This window comes from Lipotes vexillifer, unplaced genomic scaffold, assembly GCF_000442215.2.
Source record: "Lipotes vexillifer unplaced genomic scaffold, Lipotes_vexillifer_v1.1 scaffold793, whole genome shotgun sequence".
Taxonomy (NCBI): domain Eukaryota; kingdom Metazoa; phylum Chordata; class Mammalia; order Artiodactyla; family Lipotidae; genus Lipotes; species Lipotes vexillifer.
The window spans coordinates 106,201-128,526 of record NW_006774859.1 but is presented as its reverse complement, the minus strand read 5'-3'; the positions used below and the strand labels follow the sequence as shown (position 1 = coordinate 128,526).

At 36.0% G+C, this 22,326-nt stretch overlaps 1 protein-coding gene and 1 pseudogene across 1 annotated transcript in view; one reads left to right on the top strand and one right to left on the bottom strand.

Annotated features, from left to right (window-relative positions):
- Positions 1-2,073, top strand: part of LOC103078335 (NADH dehydrogenase [ubiquinone] 1 beta subcomplex subunit 6 pseudogene) — a 2,675-nt pseudogene extending 602 nt beyond the window's left edge.
- EYS (EGF-like photoreceptor maintenance factor) overlaps positions 1-22,326 on the bottom strand; it is a gene marked incomplete at its 5' end in the record, with an annotated part of 885,136 nt that overhangs the window by 778,890 nt on the left and 83,920 nt on the right. The window lies entirely within an intron of this gene.

Below are 22,326 nucleotides of genomic sequence, written 5' to 3'. Positions count from 1 at the left end.
GAAAGAGTGAGTTTATGGTTTTTAAAAATCATATTTGCCTTCCTCTTGTCTGTTCATTATTTAACTCTTATATGAAGAATTTAGTGTTGTTTTTCCAGATCGGCAATATGGAAACTCTGAAATGCCAGACTCACAATGATGTCTGTGTTTGATGAGCAGTAATTTACTAGAAACCCATTTAATACTGCTCAGACCACACAGGACAGCAAGTATATTGACTGCTTTGTATCAAGTCTCACAATAATTAGACTTTCTAACACACAAATGAGTTAACTGAAGAAACCTTAATAGCAACTACATATTGGAAAGGAAAATTCCTATTTTCTTTTCACTAAAGTCAAAATAGACGAAGAATCAATGCACATATGTTATTCTATACATCAAAACGTTCACTAGATATAAATTGGAAATATTAGTTCTATTGTTTATTTTCCTGTTACTCTAGGCAAAGAGAAAACTGTATGCTGTCAGATTTTCAAAACCAAAATAACTTCTGATTATGATATGTTTTAAAATGCCATGGACACATTTTAATCTGAACAAATTAGACTTCTATATCACTTAATAGTAATTTAAATTTTAACTGATTTTTAAAATTGGTCTTCTCTCTAATTTGGTTAGATATTAGGGGTCCAATCACATATTCCTATTACCTTCTGTCTTTGTTAAACACTAGTGGAATCTCAATAGAAAAAAAGACATCCAAGTATATGCTCTATTACAGTGCTAGGTTTCCAGACAAAGCCAGAAAGCATTATTGGAGATCACAGCCATATCTCTGACCTCCCACCTTTAATTCATGATAACCAGACTCAATGCATTCTACTTACCTTCAAGTTGAAGGTAGAGAAGCTGGAAAGTAGTGTCTCACCCCCAAATTCATCTCATCCCTGCCATGCAGCCTGCCTGGGAGTATAACTTGCCCAGAAACTCCTCCTGCCTGGAGACTATGGGCACAAGGGTTGTTGTATGTGAAGATTGTCATGTCCAAGAGAAAAAACAAGGACGGATGGGTACATGCATGACATGTGTAAGCATTGACCTGTACCATACAGAATGAAAGCTAATTCATACCAATGAATGCCAGATTCTGATCAATTTTACCTACCAACGTGGAGGAAAAAGCAACAGTATGGACAATGAAGTGAAAGCTGTGGAAAGAGTATTCCTTATGCTGCCCACCAACTTGTAAGGAGAGAAGTATCTTAGGCTATGAGCTGAAACTGGAGAAGGAGATTGAAGCAAGATGGTACCCCTGCCTCATCCCAGTTTGCTTTCTGACTCCATTGGAATAAGCATATTAAAGATACAAAAATATTTGAACACAATGAATAAGAAGATATTCATTTAATTTCTGCAAATAGAGTTAGGAATATAATACTTAACTTTGTTTATTATTTCACAGATTCTACTATATAATTTTATTGTTATGTGTTTAAATATCTCCTTTTTTATAAACCTGTGAAACCTGGACATAACATGGAAATTACATTCAGCTTCGATAAAAGCACCCCCTCTATAACGGTGCGCTGCTCCCTGGCATCCTGCAAGGTCGCTTTGTGGAGCGGGAGCTAGCGTGACAAGACACTAGCTCGGGGGCGCGCCTTGGTATCAGCAGCGACGGGGTGTCCGTCCCACGAGAAACTGCGGCCGCAACAGCTGCGAGAGCTGCGAAGGCGACGGCTGAAGGATCAAGAGCTGATCCGCCGGGTTGAACCGCTGCTGCCCCGGCGGAGGGTGTGGCCTATGAAGCAATTCTGGAATAAGTTTTTGCAGGACAGGGCCCCCTGGAAGAACGTGATCTATAAGACGTACCGACACAGCATCTTTGCTTTTACTCATGTACTGGCCCCTGTCTGGATTATTCATTATTATCTCAAATATCATGTGAATATAAAACCATATGCCATCGTTGAAAGAAAGCCAAGAATATTTCTAGGAGATACAATTCTGGAAACTGGGGAAGTAATCCCACCAAGGAAAGAATTTCCTGATCAACATCATGGAATATTACTTTTAAAATTTCAAAGGTGTTTGAGCCCAAGTTTGTTGCTACATTACCAAACTTACTGATATATTTTTTGGAAAAGTAACTTTAATAAAGTTTACTCAGATTAAAAAAAAAAAGTGCCTCCTCTTTTCCTGTGATCCCAACCTCACTTCACATAGAAAGTTCAAGGCTGAATTCATAGCTAGTACATTAGTTATGAAGGCAATCCCGTTAAGACTAGGCTCTTTCTCTTGAACATGAAAGACCTTTAGAATTTTATTAAAGTTTTCTAATTCAAGTAGTATTACAGAAAATTCAATTAAATTAAACCTTTTTTAAATGATAAACTGGTACTGGTAAACAAAGTGATTACTTATCTTCTTACCAAAAAAATATTTGGACGTGAATCTTCCTATACAAGATGTTTTAAATGAGAAACATAATAGAAAATTATCTTATTTAAGGGAAATATTTGAGTAAAAAACTGATGAGAGGAGAAACTGAAGTCTTCATAGATCTATTGAGAAACAATTGTTTCAACACTTCAAAATAACCTTCATAAAAATTCTGTCTATCTAATTGTTCAAATTATCCATCCCATAAACACACACACGCAACGTAGAAGAGACCGTCTATCATATAAGGAAGTTTCTGGTGAAGTTGGAGAGGGAAATGAAATTTGATTACCATATGAAGACCATAATAAGAGACTGTCTATATCATAGATTTTTTTGTTTTTTCAAATTGAAAACATCTTGTTTCTTAGAGATGAAAATCAACTGGGTAAAGGTTGGACTAAATGATTCTAAAACATGGAGACTCAAGTGAGGACAACAAATACATAGAAACTCAGGGAGGGAAAGGATCCCTCTTCTTTCCTTTATCTCCAAATTTAGAAAAAAGAAATTATTGGTCAATTCTCTACAGAATTTTATTGAGGTCGGGTTTCTATAACAATGAGCTTGTTTTGTTTTGTTTTTCTTTTTTAAAAAAATAATGAAGAGCTGCTACCACAAATAAAGAGGCCAGAAGGAAAGGACTCATCTTTACATAAAGTGGTAAAGGAATGTGAAGGTTTTTTCACACTTGAAACCATTCCTGAATAGGATTGGTGTTTTTCTAGCCTTACTGAAGATTAGGTTATGGTTAGATTATGCTTACTACTGGTTGGATTATGCTTACTACTACTCTAATAGTTTGAGTGTCTAACATTCTGAATGTCCATCCGTATGTTATAAAGTTAGCAGAGGTGCAACTAGTGGCAACTTAATGAAACTGGGTGTATCACAAAAAAATATGTGGTCTATCTTGTTTTTTAAAATATTTTTTGTAAATGAAAGAAAGAAGCATATATCTGAAAAAACTGTGAAATGTTACAAAAATAAACAAGAAAATTCTTGCCTTTAGTCACTCATATTGATAAAAACAATGTAGTATTGATGATTTAAAGCTAAATAAAAAATATACATTTTAAATAAAACAATGTAGAATAACTGAAAGAGCATTGCTTTAGGGTCAAGAACAATGGGTGCTTTTTCCAATGTAAAATTCTAGGTAGTTGTTCATGCTTTAGGTCTCAGTTTCCTCATCCCTAAATGAGTTCTGTATAGAAGAATAAGCTCTAATTTTTATTCAAGCCCTAAAATGATGTGACTGGCGCGATGTCTTCTCTCTTTATTCATTTTCTGTAGGCTTGGGCTCAAGTTGTTGCTGTATTTTTAGAATATTTAATACCACAGACTAATGGCTTTCAATCCTGTTGATCTCAGAACTTTCTTATGCTATTAAAAGTTATTGAGAACCCCAAAGAGCTTTTGTTTCTGTGGATTACATTACATCACATTCAGGCTTAGGCGATCAGTGATGCAGTGTCGATTTTCAATTGCTACCTTGGCTCTACTCCAAGCCTCTCTTCTCATCAGTACTAGAGGGACTCAACTGGGTCTTCAGGGAAAAAGAGTTAATTTCCTTATTAGTATCTTTAGATTAAACATTGCTATTCAGCAATTGCTATTCTCCTGCTTTTTTTCCAGAGTTTACAACGTTTTTCTAGGTTATTCTCTAGGCAGGTCTTTGCTACCTCCTCAGAATGGATCAACAAGATATCATTTCTTCTGTCTCTCTTACATAACTCAGCTTTACTCCCTCCTGCGGAAAGAGGTTGCAATTTTTGTTCTGTCTACTTGAAAATAATAAGAATGTTGGTTTTAAATGAGTTTTCTTTTTAGGTTACAGAAATGGTAAATTATAAAAATTGCAGTTTCACAATTACAGGGCAGTGACAAGACCTTAGCCTGATTTTTTTAAAACCATCATGGTTATTCTATCATCCTCAAATTTTAGATTTAAAAATGTTTTTCAGCCTTGTAGGAAATTTGAATGCACTATGTTTCCTGGAACAGTCAAATTTTGTTCTGGAAGTTATTGCTTCTTCATGATTTGTCTGCCTGAAAGTGTAGCAAATTATTTAAAGTGTAGTCCTTGGTCAAAGATTCATAGACATTTCTTGGTGGCTATTGAATCAGAATCCCCTCCTCCCAGAATTCACCTACACCCTCCATTTTTGAAATTTCATCTTCTTTGAATGCAGGATATACCTGTACTGTAGTTCTTCCTTTCACTCATGGTTGCTATGGAAACAAACCCCGATTGTATACAATGGATTTAATGAGATTAGAAAATATAGACTGTCATCATGGCTACATTAAAATAATTCCTATTCTACAGGGTGTACACTAATGAATATAATATGGTGTGAAATAATTTCTCTGTGGTGACAGGGTAGTTTGCAACTATATATATCAAAGAAGGCTGAGTCCTTCTCAAGAGCAACTTTATATCACAAAAACTAATCATGAACAGATGGCTATTGTTTTGCTCTAGAATGGTAGTTATTACATACATATGTGATATTTTTAATAATTGCACATAATAAAAAAGAAAAGAAAAAACATAATTGCAAACTTTTTGTTAGTGCTAGTTTTGAAATGACATAAGCAAAAGCTAAGTCAATTTATGAAGACTGGTGTGTCTAATTCCCTTGTACCTCACAAATTTTGATAAGGGCATTACTGTTTTCAATGAATACTGAGAATAAATTTTTTTTCTCCTTCACATTATTATTTGGCTCTCCTAAATTATATAATTGATACTCAAATTTACTGGGTAGGAAATTTAGTCTAGCAGTAAATGTTTGCATACTGGTAGTGATAATTTGAAGTCTGCTTGAAATAAACTTGGGAAAGACAAATACATTCAAATTATTTACATCTACAAAAAGCACAGAGGGGAGAATATCACACAACGATATAAAATCCACATGTAATTTCATGAACAGGATACTTTTCAATGAAAATATTCATGACTAATTTTCAGGCACTATGTTAGTTTATCAAATATTAATGAAAATTCAGGTTATCATGTATATCATGTACATTGAAGAGATATTCATAACATGAAAGAGTGAAATTCTTAGTGAAAATGTTAATATTACATTTTACAATCTGAATTCTTTTATTTTTCATATGATATATGAAACTCTTAAAATTATAGAACATAATTCATTTATGGATGCTTTTCTTTTCATTTTTCCTTAAGAAGATAAAGTTGTACCTGTTTGGGTTGTCTGAATTTTTTTTTTTTTTGATATCGAGCTGCATGAACTGTTTGTATATTTTGGAGATTAAGCCTTTGTCTGTTGCTTCATTTGCAAATATTTTCTCCCATTCTGAGGGTTGTCTTTTTGTCTTGTTCATGGTTTCCTTTGCTGTGCAAAAGATTTTAAGTTTAATTAGGTCCCATTTGCTTATTTTTGTTTTATTTTCATTACTCTAGGAGATGGATTACAAAAGATTTTGCTGTAATTTATGTCAAGGAGTGTTTTTCCTTTGCTTTCCTCTAAGAGATTTATAGTGTCTGGTCTTACATTTAGGTCTTTAATCCATTTTGAGACCTAAATAGACATTTCTCCAAAGAAGACATACAGATGGCCAAGAGGCACATGAAAAGCTGCTCAACATCACTTATTATTAGAGAAATGCAAATCAAAACTACAATGAGGTATCACCTCACACTGGTCAGAATGGCCATCATCAAAAGCTCTACAAACAATAAATGCCGGAGAAGGTGCGGAGAAAAGGGAACCCTCTTGCATTGTTGGTAGGGATGTAAATTGATACAGTCACTGTGAGGAACAGGAATGAGGCTCCTTAAAAAACTAAAAATAGAACTACCATATGACCCAGCAATCCCACTACTGGGCATATACCCTGAGAAAACCATAATTCAAAAAGACACATGCAGCCCAATGTTCATTGAAGCACTATTTACAATAGCCAGGACGCAGAAACAAACTAAATGTCCATCAAGAGATGTATGGATAAAGAAGATGTGGTACACATATATAATGGAATAATACTCAGCCTTAGAAAGATATGAAATTGGGTTATTTGTAGAGGTGTGGTTGGACCTAGAGTCTGTCATACAGGATGAAGTAAGTCAGAAAGAGAAAAACAAATACCATATATTAAAGTATATACATGGAATCTACAAAAGTGGTACAGATGAAACTATTTGCTGGGCAGGAATAGAAATGCAGACATAGAGAACGGACGTGTGGACATGGGGCAGGGCAAGGGTACGGTGGGACAGATTGGGAGATTAGGTTTGACATAAATACACTACTGTGTATAAAATAGATAGCTAGTGAGAACCCACTGTATAAAACAGGGAGCTCAACTCGGTGCTCTGTGATGACCTGGATGGGTGGGACTGGGGGGAAGGGAGGTCCAAGAGGGAGGGGATATATGTATACATACAGCTGCTTCACTTCACTGTACAGCAGAGACTAACACAACACTGTAAAGCAACTATACTCCAATAAAAAAGAAAGATATACCTGAAAAGATTATACAATACTGAAAGAGACAGACTTCATTTAAAAAAGAACTATTTAATAAAATCAAAAACACTTCTGTGAAAAATTGGATTACAAAGGTGATTATTAGTGCACTGCACCAAAAGTAAATGTTTCATATTTTATTATGTTATAAAATCAAAATTCATATTGAAATTTTAAGTATTTACTTGCAAAATACAAAAATATAGGTCAAATGCTTGGTTATATCAGGGGGGAAATTCATCTGATCTTCAATTTTGCTTTGGTCTCAATTTGTGAATCTACATCTCTTTCCTATATGTGTCAACAGAAAGAAAGCATTAATGATTAGTTCTAAAATATGCCAGAGGCAGAACCCACTGAGCAAGGGGAGCCCGTGCACTCCAGACACCACTTGACTGCCCACTCAGGGAAGCCTGAGTGTCCAGGACATCCAGACCCCACCCCCCTTAGGTGATGCTTCTGCCATATCTGCTCCATCTTCTTTCTTCTCTCCTGCTAAGCCTTTTTCTAATTACGAGTAGCAATGACAAGGGATATTAATGGTTGATTTTAAAGGTCTGAACTATGTTATATAGGAGGCAAAAAAATCCTGTACAAATAAAAAATCATCTCTGCAAATCAACAATAGTTATTTATATAAAACTGTCTGTTTTGTCCAGTTAAGATCATAATGTAGCTGAAACTCAAGATTCCAAGAAACAGAAGAGAAAGTCCCTACAACTATATGTACATACATACTTATCAAAAAGCTGAACATCTGATCCAAATGGAGGAGTCCTTATAACAAAAACATTGATTTGTTTACTTCCTTCTTATTGGTCTGTGAATGTGTCTCACTATCTCAGGATGATTTAGGACAAAGAGTAGTACTCAATTAAAAGGGCTCTGGAGATATATTATTTCTTCATGTTTTAGTTCAATGTATTTAGTGTGATACATAATTGAGTTCCAATATCAGACTATCACTATTGTTTCCTCTTTTTAGGCAAATAGATGGTGTGCCACTGATTAGAGTTGGAAGGATATACAAGATTGGGTTCTGGACGTGCAGGACATAAACACTGCATCAGTCAGCTGCCCTGGTCTCCCTCTCTCTGCCAGCTCCCTCAGAGCCAGGGAGCTTTCTGAGAGGAAAAGGAAAGGCACACACAGTGGATATCTGCTGTTTCTGCCTTCCCTGTATCTACTGCTCCTTTTTCTCTAATAACATCTGAATTTTGTTTTTGGCACTTAGCCCTTATACACTAAATTTTCGGTAGTGTTAAGCTGTATCACCTTTCCTGATCCCATCTATGCAAATCAGTTGCTAGCTTCCTAAAGTTTGCATCTTCAGCTAAAAGATATAAACCAAGGAATATTTGGAACATGCCCATGGGAATGGCAGCACCTAAACACCATCATTATTTCTGCTACTGTTGACCTTTCTGAAATGTGTCCTTTCTGAAATCTCGTCAGCTTTTTTCCTCAACATCTTTTTTTTCTTTTTTTTCCGGTACGCAGGCCTCTCACTGTTGTGGCCTCTACTGTTGTGGAGCACAGGCTTTGGATGCGCAGGTTCAGCGGCCATGGCTCATGGGCTCAGCCGCTCTGCAGCATGTGGAACCTTCCCGGACTGGGGCACAAATCCATGTCCCCTTCATTGGCAGGAGGACTCTCAACCACTGCACCACCAGGGAAGCCCCTCAATATCTTTTTGATCAAAGCCCCTTAGTGTATGTCTATACATATACACATTTATGCATACATACATATATGTGCATACATGTGTGCACACATACACATATGTGTGTGCACATGTAGTATGTGTATGCATTTACTAAATTACCTAACGTTGGGTTCTACTGGTTGTAACAAGACCTGTATTTATAATGAAATTCTAAAGAGTTAGAATATATTTTATTCTGTCAGAGGGTATTCTATGCAAAATGCCACCAACAAATAATGCTCAGAAAGATAGGAGGGGGATTTAGAAAGGAAAGTAACAGCCAGAGTAGGCAACACATTTAAGAAGCAGGGGAGAAGAAGGGCAGTAAACACTGTAGCAAGATTAAAGGAAATGTGGCCGAGGAAGCTCACTGATTTTGAGAATGAAGACGGTGATGCTCTCAGAGAAAGTTGCCTATGCCAATCCTTTTGGGGAGGCTTCCCTGTGTCGAGATTCAGGGAGGAATAGGAAGGCCTGGAAAGGAAATGAGAAGATCAGTGGTTTCAGTGAGAGGCAGGCTGAAGACTGGTATGTTAATTGATCTGAGATACTTCAGGTAAATGAGGAGAAAAAAGGCAAAGAGAGGTTTTAAAGATATGATAGGTCATAATAGATGGAGTAAATATATAGAAGAGGTTTAAAGAGTGTAAAAAGATTGAAAGAAAAGGCAGCAAAGACAGGCATAGGGATTTGCCCAGGAAAAACAACAAAAATAGAAGCAAGAGTGCAGACACTCTAGGTTTACAGGTCAATAAATTTTTAGAATACAAAGGCTTTTCCTGTTTAAATCATTCCAAAATGATGTGTGAAATAGCTCTACCAATAATAATAATAAAACACTCTTGATGTATTCTCAATTATTATACTTGTGCATGGTTTTGTTACTTTTTTGTAATGTTTCTGAAAATTAGAGACACCTTGAAGAAACAATAGATATATAACTCCTAGTACTGTTACTTTGATTCTACTTAAAGGAAAAGAAGAAATCTGAGTAAGACTGACCCAAATATCCCTACATATTATATTTTTTTCTACTTATACTTTTATAGAAATACTTTGATATAGTTTTACTATAAGATACTTATGAATCTAAAACCCGTTAAGGAATTCAATTTAATTTTAATTATAAAATAGCCAGGTAGACATTTTTATGATAAGCAATATAAAAATTCCTGAAAGAGTATATAATTGAATTAAAAATGTATTAGCTATATGTGAGCTGTTCTGTTCTCTGCCCAAGAAAATGTAAAATTGGTAAAACTGTCATTGACATACTGTTTTTCTTTTCTTTATCAAAATATTTTGCCATTATTCATTAAACAACTCACTTTTGTATTTTAAACTTATATTCTATGAAAATTGAAATGATAAATTAGTATCTTACACAACAAGAAAAGTATTTACTTACTTTTGAATTTTGAAACATAAAATTGTAGCATCTACTCTATGTATGATAAACTGAGCAGAAAATAAGAAAAAAATATTTTCACTGTCCCTATAACAAATGGGTGAGTGCTAAATGGATAATAAATAAGGAAAACTAATGGATCACTAATAGATATCTCTGAAGACAATTCCTCAGGTCAAGGCAACCAAGAAAGGCCTTAAATATTCATGAATATTATAGAATATTTATAAGAACAATTGAGATAACTATATAGTTGGAGGGCACGTTGTGAAGAAAGGTATCAACTCAGTGAATGTTGTGATCCATGTAAATTTTTGGTATGCTTAAAGATGAAGAATTTTGATTAGCATGAAGTGAAATTGTAATGGTCAGTGAAAGGTAAATCTTGTGGGACTTTCAATCCAATGAGAAAGACTACAATTTTATTCTACAGTGGTAAGAGATGAACAATTAAGTTCTTAAAATAGAAAGTAGTGTGATTGCTGCTGTGCTTTAGAAAGAACATTCTTAAGAGAAAGAATTATGATGACTTTTAACATACTTTACACTGAATCTTTCCCCCTGCAAATTTGCATAAAACTATTTCCATGAATAGAGTGGTGCTTCTCCCATGAGAGCACAGCCCATGGTAGGAGCTCTCTCATGCTTCTGATCTCTCTCTTTGGCCAGACCAGTGCTTTATTCTGGACTCCTTGTCAATATGTAAACTCAGGTGTGAGTGAAGATCAAGATGTCAGAAGAAAAAAAAAATCATTGGGAAATTTGTTATCTATATAAGATAATGAATTTCAATGTTAATTAGGAAGTCCAGGGGGAAACAAGTAACAAGTAGATAGAAACTTAGGAGGCTATGTGGCACCACCTATCTTGAGAGAATGAAGACCTTTCTTTTACCCATGCTAGAGAGCTGGAGCATGGCCATGTGACCCAAGCATGGCCAACTGAATGCTCCTGAATGATACTTAACATCTTGAGAGAATGTGCCAAAGGCAGAGGGTCTGAGATAGTATCAGACTGACTACATTACACTAATGTCTAACTGTGGCAGGGCTAGTGATGACATCCCAAGTAAATGTTCTTGTGTCAAGATTTTGCCTATCTTGTCTTCTTTTTCAAACAGCTGCTTCTCCAGCAATCCTGCTGGTTCTATGAGTAACTGTTTTCAGAGTCAGGTTCAGTTTAACCCTGATGAGTAAAACATTTTCACAACATTTATGATAGAATTTGCAGGAGTTGATATGATTGTCAAAGAAAAGGTTATAGAGAGATTCAAACAGGATATCAAAGGGGCAGGAGAATGAGAAAAATAGAAAAGGGAACACAGATTAGGCAAGAAAAGCAGAAGTGTGGAAAGTTTTATTCACAAAAATAAGGAGTAGTCACAAATATCTGAGGTTCACAAATTTTGCCTTGCACATTACAAATAAGTGCAAGACTGTTCCACCTTTAAATTATATTTGAACATTTTCTCTACTGTAATAGATTTATTTGTTCCATTTTATTTTCCAAATAGGTCTTCAGAATCTATAGCTCAAGAGATGACTGCTGCTTGATTTTCCATTACTTTTAGTTGAATTAGTTATAGCTATGAAAATAATACTTGAAAACAAAATTGAAATGTAAATTAGTACTTAGCATAATGCATTTTGACTGCACATTTTGTTATAACATAAGCATAAAGACAGTATTTCTTTTTTAAAATTGTACACAGATTTGGACAATTTTCCACCCTTCAGTTGATCAGTAAAATATAGTCTCACTTTCAATATGAATAAGAAAATATCTTGACTAAGCCTATAGATTCATTTGAAAAGTAAGTAAATGGGAATGTTTTGATTAAGTGCATTAATGATTATGTATTTAATTTTAAATGTCTATTTAATTTTATATGAGGTATTTACGTTCAATTCTTCAATTTCTGCTAAAAATTTGTTATGGAATCTTGCTAGTAAATTTCAGCACACTTAAAACCTTGTGATCTCAATGGCCTCATATGGGTATTTCTTTTCAAATAGATACTAATTTATGTAATTTTCAAGTATCAGAGTTGATTTAAATGTTTATATTAACATATTGAGCAATTCTTTTGTATGTTTCATGAGCTACATATATCTGTACATGTGCATATGTGTATATTGCTATATGTATGTGTGAGATAAAATTTTAGGCAATGATGATAATGACCATATCTTAATCACCTCTTCACATAATCATTTTTAAGAAGCTAATTAAATACATTTTCAGCGCCACCAGAAAACATAATAAAGATAATCTTATTTTTATTTTTCAAAAAAATTAACTCTAGCAGTAACTATGCTTTATGGCTATGCCTAAATATCTTGACAACAGCAATACTGAAAGTTTTATATGCTAATAAGAATGTAATTTACATTTATAGCCTAAGTTTAAGTAATTCTCATATAATTTTATTGTATATTAACTAGGGTTCCCCTTTTATATAAGTGCATTAAATTCCACCTTTTAAAAGTCAACTAAGATGGAATTAATTTATAATAATTACATCATACAATCTGAATTTATACTCTCCGTGCTGTTAAATAAATCTATACCATTAAATCAAATATTGAAGATCAAACACACTCAAAATATTGTAACAGTTTAATTACAAACAACCGAGTTAAATGAGTTACTTCTCCTTACAAACAGACCTATACAATGTATAAATAAATCATGGATTATCCTGAAGTTGCATATTTAAACAGGGGTTCAGTCAAACATAGAATGCCAGATCTACCAACCCTTTCTTCTACACAATTATAATCCTAGGTGTATTCTGTGGAACACTGAGAGAAATACAAATATTCACGTTTATACTTAGTTAAAAGGAAAATTATAATGGTTTCATAGATGTTTAGTCTAAGCAAATTTATTTATTTTCTGCCAAATATTTAACTTTAATAGTTTCACGTTGCACTTTGGTATGACACTTAGCTCCAAATAACATGGAAAAACACGTTTTTAATTTAATTCAATTAGAAAAAAAAATGTAGGGCTGAATGTAGTAAAAAAATATTTGAAAGGAGTAAGAGGAGAGGAGAGGAGGCAAAGGAGTAAGACATGGAGATCACCTTCACCCCCACAAATACATCAAAATTACATCTACATGTGGAACAACTCCTACAAAACATTCTGAATGCTAGCAAAAGACGTCAGACATCCCAAAAGGCAAGAAACTCCCCCATGTACCTGGGTAAGGCAAAAGAAAAAAGAAGAAACAGAGACAAAAGAATAGGGACTGGACCTGCACCTCTGGGAGGGAGATGTGAAAGATGAAAAGTTTCCACACACTAGGAAGCCCTTTCACTGGCGGAGATGGGAGTTGGCTGGGAGGAAGCTTTGGAGCCATGGAGGAGAGCGCAGCAACAGTGGTCCAGATGGCAAAGTGGAAAGATTCCCACACAGAGGATTGGTGCCGACCAGTACTCACCAGGCTGAGAGGCTTGTCTGCTCACCCACCAAGTGGGGTAAGAGCTGGGAGCTGAGGCCCCAGCTTCGGAGGTCAGAACCAGGGAGAAAACTGGGGATGGCTGCATGAACATAGCCTGAAGGGGGCTAGTGCAACACAGCTAGCTGGGAGAGAGTCCGGGAAAAAGTCTGGAACTGCCTAAGAGGCAAGAGAACATTGTTTCAGGGTGCACGAAGAGAGGGGATTCAGAGCACCGCCTAAACAAGCTCCAGAGATAGGTACGAGCCATGGTTATCAGTGCAGACACCAGAGGTGGGCATGAGACTCTAAGGCTGCTGCTGTAGTTACTAAGAAGCCTGTGTGCAAGCACAGGTCACTATCCATATCTCCCCTCCCAGAAACCTGTGCAGTCCGCCACTGCCAGGGTCCCATGATCCAGGGACAACTTTTCCGGGAGAACACATGGTGTGCCTCAGGCTGTTGCACATCAGGCCAGCCTCTGCCACCACAGGCTTGCCCTGCATTCCGTACCCCTCCCTCCCCCTGGGCTGAGAGAGCCAAAGCCCTGGAATCATCTGCACCTTTAGTCTGGTCCTGTCTCAGTGAAGAAGAGATGCCCTCATGTGACCTACGTGCAGAGGTGGGGCCAAATCCAAAGCTGAATCCCAGGAGCTGTGCAAACAAAGAAGAGAAAGAGGAATTTCTCCCAGCAGCCTCAGGAGCAGCAGATTAAATCTCCACAATCAACTTGATGTACCCTGCATCTGTGGAATACCTGAATAGATGACAAATCATCCCAAAATTGAGGTGGTGGAAAGGGAGCAACTGTAGACTTGGGGTTTTCTGTATGCAAATGACTAGTTTCTGATTTATATGTTTATCTTAGTTTAGTTTCTTGTGCTTGTTATCACTGGTGGATTTGTTTATTGGTTTGGTTACTCTTGTCTTTTTTTATTACTTTTTTTATTTAATAATATTTAAATTGTTTTTATATTAATAACTTTTTAATTTAATTTATCTCTATTTTTTTCCCTTGTCTTTTGAGTAGTGTGGCTGACAGAGTCTTAGTGCTCCAGCTGGGTGTCAGGCCTGACCTCGGAGATGGGAGAGCCAACTTCAGGACATTGGACCACCAGAGACCTCCCAGGCCCATGTAACATCAACTGGTGAGAGATCTCCCAGAGATGTCCATCTCAAGACTAAGACACAGCTCCAATCAACAACCAGCATGTTCCAGTGTTGGACACCCCATGCCAAACAACTAGCAAGACAGGAACACAACCGGACCCATTAGCAGAGAGGCTGCCTAAAATCATAAGTTCACAGCCACCCGAAAACACACCATTGGATGAGTTCTTGCCCACCAGAAAGACAAGATCCAGCCTCATCCACCAGAACACAGGCACCAGTCCCCTCCACTAGGAAACCTACACAACCCACTGAACCAACATTAGCCACTGAGGGGAGACACCAAAACCAAAGGGAACTATGGACCAGCAACCCACAAAAAGGAGACCCCCAAACACAGTAAGTTAAACAAAATGAGAAGACAGAGAAATATGCAGCAGATGAAGGAGCAAAGTAACAAGCAACCAGACCAAACAAATGAAGAGGAAATAGGCAGTCTACCTGGAAAACAATTCAGAGTAATAATAGTAAGGATTATCCAAAATCATGGAAATAGAATGGAGAAAATACAAGAAACGTTTAACAAGGACCTAGAAGAAGTAGAAAACAAACAAACAATGATGAACAACACAATAAATGAAACTAAAATTTCTCTGGAAGGAATCAATAGCAGAATAACTGATGCAGAACAGATAAATGATCTGGAAGATAAAAGAGTGGAAATAACTACAACAGAGCAGAATAAAGAAAAAAAAATTGAAAAGAATTGAGGACAGTCAGAGAGACCTCTGGGAAAACATTAAACACACCAACATTTGAATTATCGGGTCCCAGAAGAAGAATAGAAAAACAAAGGGACTGAGAAAATATTTGAAGAGATTATAGATGGAAATTTCCCGAATATGGGAAAGGAAATAGTCAATCAAGTCCAGGAAGTGCAGAGAGTCCTGTACAGGATAAATCCAAGGAGAAATATGCCAAGACACATATTAATCAAACTATCAAACTGTAAATACAAAGGAAAAATATTAAAAGCCACAAGGGAAAATCAACAAATAACGTACTAGGGAATCCCCATAATGGTAACAGCTGATTTTTCAGCAGAAGCTCTGTTACTAGAAGGGAGTGGCAGGACATAATTAAAGTGATGAAAGGGAAAAACCTACAATCAAGATTATTCTACCAAGCAAGGATCTCATTAAGATTCAACAGAGAAATTAAAAGCTTACAGACAAACAAAAGTTAAGAGAATTCAGCAACACCAAGCCAGCTTTACAACAAATGCTAAAGGAACTTCTCCAGGCAGGAAACACAAGAGAAAAAAAAAGATCTACAATAACAAACCCAAAACAATTAAGAAAATGGTAATAAGTACATACATATTGATAACTACCTTAAATGTAAATAGATTAAATGCTCCAACCAAAAGACATAGACTGGCTGAATGGATACAAAAACATTGTATATATGCTGTCTACAAGATACCCACTTCCGACCTAGGGACACATACAGAATGAAAGTTAGGGGATACAAAAAAGATATTCCATGCAAATGGAAAGCAAAGGAAAGCTGGAGCAGCAATTCTCATATCAGACAAAATAGAATTTAAATTAAAGACTATTAGAAGAGACAAAGAAGGACAATACATAATGGTCAGGGGATCAATCCAAAAAGAATATATAACAATTTTAAATATTTATGCACCCAACGTAGGAGCACCTCAATACATAAGGCAAATACTAACAGCTATAAAAGGGGAAATTGACATAACACAATCATAGTAGGGGACTTTAGCACCCCACTTTCACCAATGGACAGACCATCCAAAATGAGAATAAATAAGGAAACATAAGCTTTAAATGATACATTAAACAAGACGAACTTAATTGATATTTAAAGGACACTCCATCCAAAAACAACAGAATACACTTTCTTCTCAAGTGCTCATGGAACATTCTGCAAGATAGATCATATCTTGGGTCACAAATCAAGCCTTGGTAAATTTAAGAAAATTGAAATTGCATCAAGTATCTTTTCCAACCACAATGCTATGAGACTAGATATCAATTACAGGAAAGAAAACTGTAATAAATAAAAACACATTGGGCTTCCCTGGTGGCGCAGTGCTTGAGAGTCCGCCTGCCGATGCAGGAGACGCGGGTTCGTGCCCCGTTTCGGGAGGATCCCACGTGCCGCGGAGCGGCTGGGCCCGTGAGCCATGGCCGCTGAGCCTGCGTGTCCGGAGCCTGTGCTCCGCAAATGGGAGAGGCCACAACAGTGAGAGGCCCGCATAACGCAAGAAAAAAAAAAAAAAAAAGAACACATGGAGGCTAAACAATACGCTATTAAATAACCAAGAGATCACTAAAGAAATCAAAGAGGAAATCAAAAGCTACCAATAAACAAATGACAATGAAAACACGATGACCCAAAACCTATTGGATACAGGAAAAGCAGTTCTAATAAGGAACTTTATAGCAATAAAATGTTACCTCAAGAAACAAGAAAAATCTCATATAACCTACCTAACCTTACACCTAAAGCAATTAGAAATAGATCAAAAATACCTCAAAGTTAGCAGAAGGAAAGAAGTCATAAACAACAGATCAGAAATAAATGAAAATGGAATGAAGGAAACAATAACAAAGGTCAAAAAATCTAAAAGCTGGATCTTTGAGAAGATAAACAAAATTGATAAACCATTAGCCAGACTCATCAAGAAAAAAAGGGGAAAAAAAAGAAAAAAAGGGAGAAAACTCAAAGCAACAGAATTAGAAATGAAAAAGAAGTAACAACTGACACTGCAGAAATACAAAGGATCATGAGAGATTACTACAAGCAACTATTGCCAATAAAATGGACAACCTGGAAGAAATGGACACATTCTTAGAAATGCACAACTTGTGAGATTGAACAAGGAAGAAATAGAAAATATAAACAGACCAATAATAAACACTGAAATTGAAACTGTGATTAAAAATCATCCAACAAACCAAAGGCCGGACCATATAGATTTACAGGTGAATTCTATCAAACATTTAGAGAAGAGCTAATACCTATCCTTCGCAAACTCTTCCAAAATACATCAGAGGGAGGAAAACTCCCAAACTCATTATATGATGTTACCATCATCCTGATACCAAAGCCAGACAAAGATGTCACAAGAAAAAGAAGAAAACTACAGGCCAATATCACTGATGAATATGGATGCAAAAATCCTCTGCAAAATACTAGAAAACAGAATCCAGCAGCACATTAAAAGGATCATACGTTATGATCAACAGAGGTTTATCCCAGGAATGAAAGGATTCTTCAATATATGCAAATCAATCAATGTGATACACCATATTAAATAATTGAAGGATAAAAACCTTAGGATAACCTGAATAGATGTTGAAAAAGCTTTCAACAAAATTCAACACCCATTTATGATAAAAACCCTCCAGAAAGTAGGCAAAGAGGGAACTTGCCTCAACGTAATAAAGGCCATATATGACAAACTGACAGCCAACATCATTCAATGGTGAAAACCTGAAACCATTCCCACTAAGATCAGGGACAAAACAATGTTGCCCACTCTCACCATTATTATTCAACATAGTTTGGGAAGTTTCACCATAGCAATCAGAGAAAAAAAGGAAATAAAAGAATCCAAACTGGAAAAGAAGTAAAACTGTCACTGTTTGCAGATGTTATGATACTATAAATAGAGAATCCTGAAGATGCTAACAGAAAACTACTAGCTAATCAATGAATTTAGTAAAGTAACAACAGGCAAAATTAATGCACAGAAATCTCTTGCATTCCTATACACTAATGATGAAAAGTCTGAAATGGAAATGAGGAAACACTCCCATTTACCCTTGCAACAAAAAGAATAAAATACCTAGGAATGAACCTACCTAAGGAGACAAAGACCTGTATGCAGAAAACTATAAGACACTGATGAAAGAAATTAAAGATGATACAAACAGATGGAGAGATATACCATGTTCTTAGATTGGAAGAATCAGCACTTTGAAACTGACTATATTACTCAAAGAAATCTACAGATTCAATGCAATCCCTATCAATGTACCACTGGCATTTTTCACAGAACTAGAACAAAATGTTTCACAATTTGTACGGAAACACAAAATATCCCGAATAGATAAGCAATCTTGAGAAAGAAAAATGGAGCTGGAGGAATCAGGCGCCCTGACTTCAGACTATACTACAAAGCTACAGTAATCAAGACAGTATGGTACTGGCACAAAAACAGAAATATAGGTCAATGGAACAGGATAGAAAGCCCAGTGATAAACCCATGCACATATGGTCAGCTTATCTTTGATAAAGAAGGCAGGAATGTACAGTGCAGAAAGGACAGCCTCTTCAATAAGTGGTGCTGGGAAAACTGGACAGGTACATGTAAAAGTATGAGATTAGATCACTCCCTAACACCATACACCAAAATAAGCTCAAAATGGATTAAAGACCTTAATGTAAGGCCAGAAACTATCAAACTCTTAGAGGAAAACATAGGCAGAACATACTATGACATAAATCACAGCAAGATTCTTTTGGACCCATCTCCTAGAGAAATGGAAATAAAAAATAAATAAATAAACAAATGGGACCTAATGAAACTTCAAAACTTTTGCACAGCAAAGGAAAGCATAAACAAGACCAAAAGACAACTCTCAGAATGGGAGAAAATATTTGCAAATGGATCAACTGACAAAGGATTAATCTCCAAAATTCACAAGCAGCTCATGCAGCTCAATAACAAAAAAATAAACAACCCAATCCAAAAATGGGCAGAAGACCTAAATAGACATTTCTCCAAAGAAGATATACAGACTGCCAACAAACAAATGAAAGAATGCTCAACATCATTAATCATTAGAGAAACGCAAATCAAAACTACAATGAGATATCATCTCACACCAGTCAGAATGGCCATCATCAAAAAATCTAGAAACAATAAATGCTGGAGAGGGTGTGGAGAAAAGGAACACTTTTGCACTGCTTGTGGGATTGTGAATTGGTTCAGCCACTATGGAGAACAGTATGGATGTTCCTTAAAAAAATACAAATAGAACTACCATATGACCCAGCAATCCCACTACTGGGCATATACCCTGAGAAAACCAAAATTCAAAAAGAGTCATGAACCAAAATGTTCATTGCAGCTCTATTTACAGTAGCCAGGAGATGGAAACAACCTAAGTGCCCATCGTCGGATGAATGGATAAAGAAGATGTGGCACATATATACAATGGAATATTACTCAGCCATAAAAAGAAACGAAATTGAGGTATTTGTAATGAGGTGGATAGACCTAGAGTCTGTCATACAGAGTGAAATAAGTCAGAAAGAGAAAGACAAATACCGTATGGTAACACATATATATGGAATTTAAGAAAAAAAAAATGTTATGAAGAACCTAGGGGTAAGACAGGAATAAAGACACAGACCTACTGGAGAACAGACTTGAGGATATGGGGAGGGGGAAGGGGGAGCTGTGATAGGGCGAGAGAGACATGGACATATATATACTAACAAACGTAAGGTAGATAGTCAGTGGGAAGCAGCCGCATGGCACAGGGATACCGGTTCAGTGCTTTGTGACTGCCTGGAGAGGTGGGATAGGGAGGGTGGAAGGGAGGGAGATGAAGAGGGAAGAGATATGGGAACATATGTATATGTATAAGTGATTCCCTTGGTTATAAAGCAGAAACTAACACACCATTGTAAAGCAATTATACCCCAATAAAGATGTTAAAATAAATAAACAAATAAATAAATAAACAAACAAATTGCAACAAAGCTCAGACCTAGCATGCTTATAGATTAGACTGAATCAACACTCCTCCACCTCACCAAACTAGAAATCTGACAGAAAACACATGAAATTCCATGAGGGAAAATTTATTGCCACAGTAATTGCTATTCTTTCACACACAATGTCCAACATACAGTAAAATAATTATGACTCATGTGCAGATGCAATGAAATGCAACATGACCCATAGTCAATAGAGGAAATTTTTAGTTGAAGCAAGCATATTTTGGGCTTAGTTACTAAAAGTATCAGATAGGGACTTTTAAATAATTATGAATAATATACAAAACGTTCTAAAAAAAGTGGACAGCATGTGTGAATAGGAGAAGAATGTCAACAGAAGTTGAAACTATAAAATAAATTCTGAGAGATATGCTAGAAATAAAATGATATAATTGAAGAATGTATTTGAAGTGCTTAAAAGGTTAATAATAGTGAAAGGATCAGCAAATTTGAAGACACTCAATAGAAATTTTCCAAATAATCACAAAGAAAAAAATAAAGAAAATAAAAGATCATAACAAATGATATCTGTGTAATAACAACATCTGTCTTACATATAATTACAACCAGAGAAGGAGAAGAAAGAGTGGAGCAAAGGACTTATTTGAAGAGGTATGGAATAATAATTTTCTAACATTGATGAAAGGCATAAAGCCACAGATCCAAGAAATTCAACAAACTACAGGTGCAAAAAATTCATAGAATAAATATGATAAGTATCTTATAATCAAATGGCTTAGAACCAGAGAAAAAGAGAGCATTTTTAAAACAGTAAGGGGACTTCCCTGGTGGTCTAGTGGATAAGACTCCGAGCTCCCAATGTAAGGGGGCTGGGTTCTATCCCTGGTCAGGAAACTAGATCCTGCATGCTACAACTAAGAGCCCACATGCCACAGTGAAGATACCACATGCTGCAACTAAGACCTGGCACAGCCTAAATAAATAAATAAATAAAAGCAGTAGGGTGAGAACACAGTACATTAAGAGTGTCGATAATAAGAATGATGATTTACTTCACATTAAAAATGGTGTGACTAGAAAACACTGAAACAAAATCTTCAAAATGGTGGAGAAAACTTTGGGGTAAGAATTCTATATCTATATCTTTCAAAAAGAAAGAAGAAAACATATTTTCTTGGTAGAAAAAAAGGGCTGAGATTATTTGACTCCACCACACTTGCTGTAGAAGAATTACTAAAAGAAGTTCTTCAGGCTGAGGGAAACACAGAACTTAAGAAAAAAATTAAGAGCCCCAAAAGGTAAATATATGGATAAACATAAAAGACATTACCATCACACACATATAGACACACAAACATACACAAATATTAAAATTTATTTAGAAGATGGTTAATTGGTTAGAGCAAACTTGGCAATGTATTGTAGGGTTTATATCATACGTAAAAGTAAAATATATGGTAACAATACAACTAAGAGAAGTAAAAATAATCTGTAGTATTAGAAATCAGAAAATTATTAGGGCAGAAATGAGATAAATTAAAAAAGTGGACAACAGAATTTTCTGCTGTGATGGAAAAATTTTCTATCTGTTTTTGTGTGTTATGTGGAAATATGCAAACGTCAAAATTTGTGAGACTAAAACCCTTAGTCTTACAGTTTATTTTACATAAATTATAAAGAGATTAAAAATATATATTGGATTCATCCAAGTTTAGTATGGTCCTCATATTTATTTCCTCATTTCTACCTTGGTTTCAAAAATTTAAATTAGTTACTGATTTTAAAAGAATGCTTTCTGGGCTTCCCTGGTGGTGCAGTGGTTGAGAGTCTGCCTGCCAATGCAGGGGACACGGGTTCGTGACCCAGTCCGGGAAGATCCCACATGCTGTGGAACGGCTGGGCCCGTGAGCCATGGCCACTGAGCCTGTGTGTCCGGAGCCTGTGCTCTGAAACGGGAGAGGCCACAACAGTGAGAGAC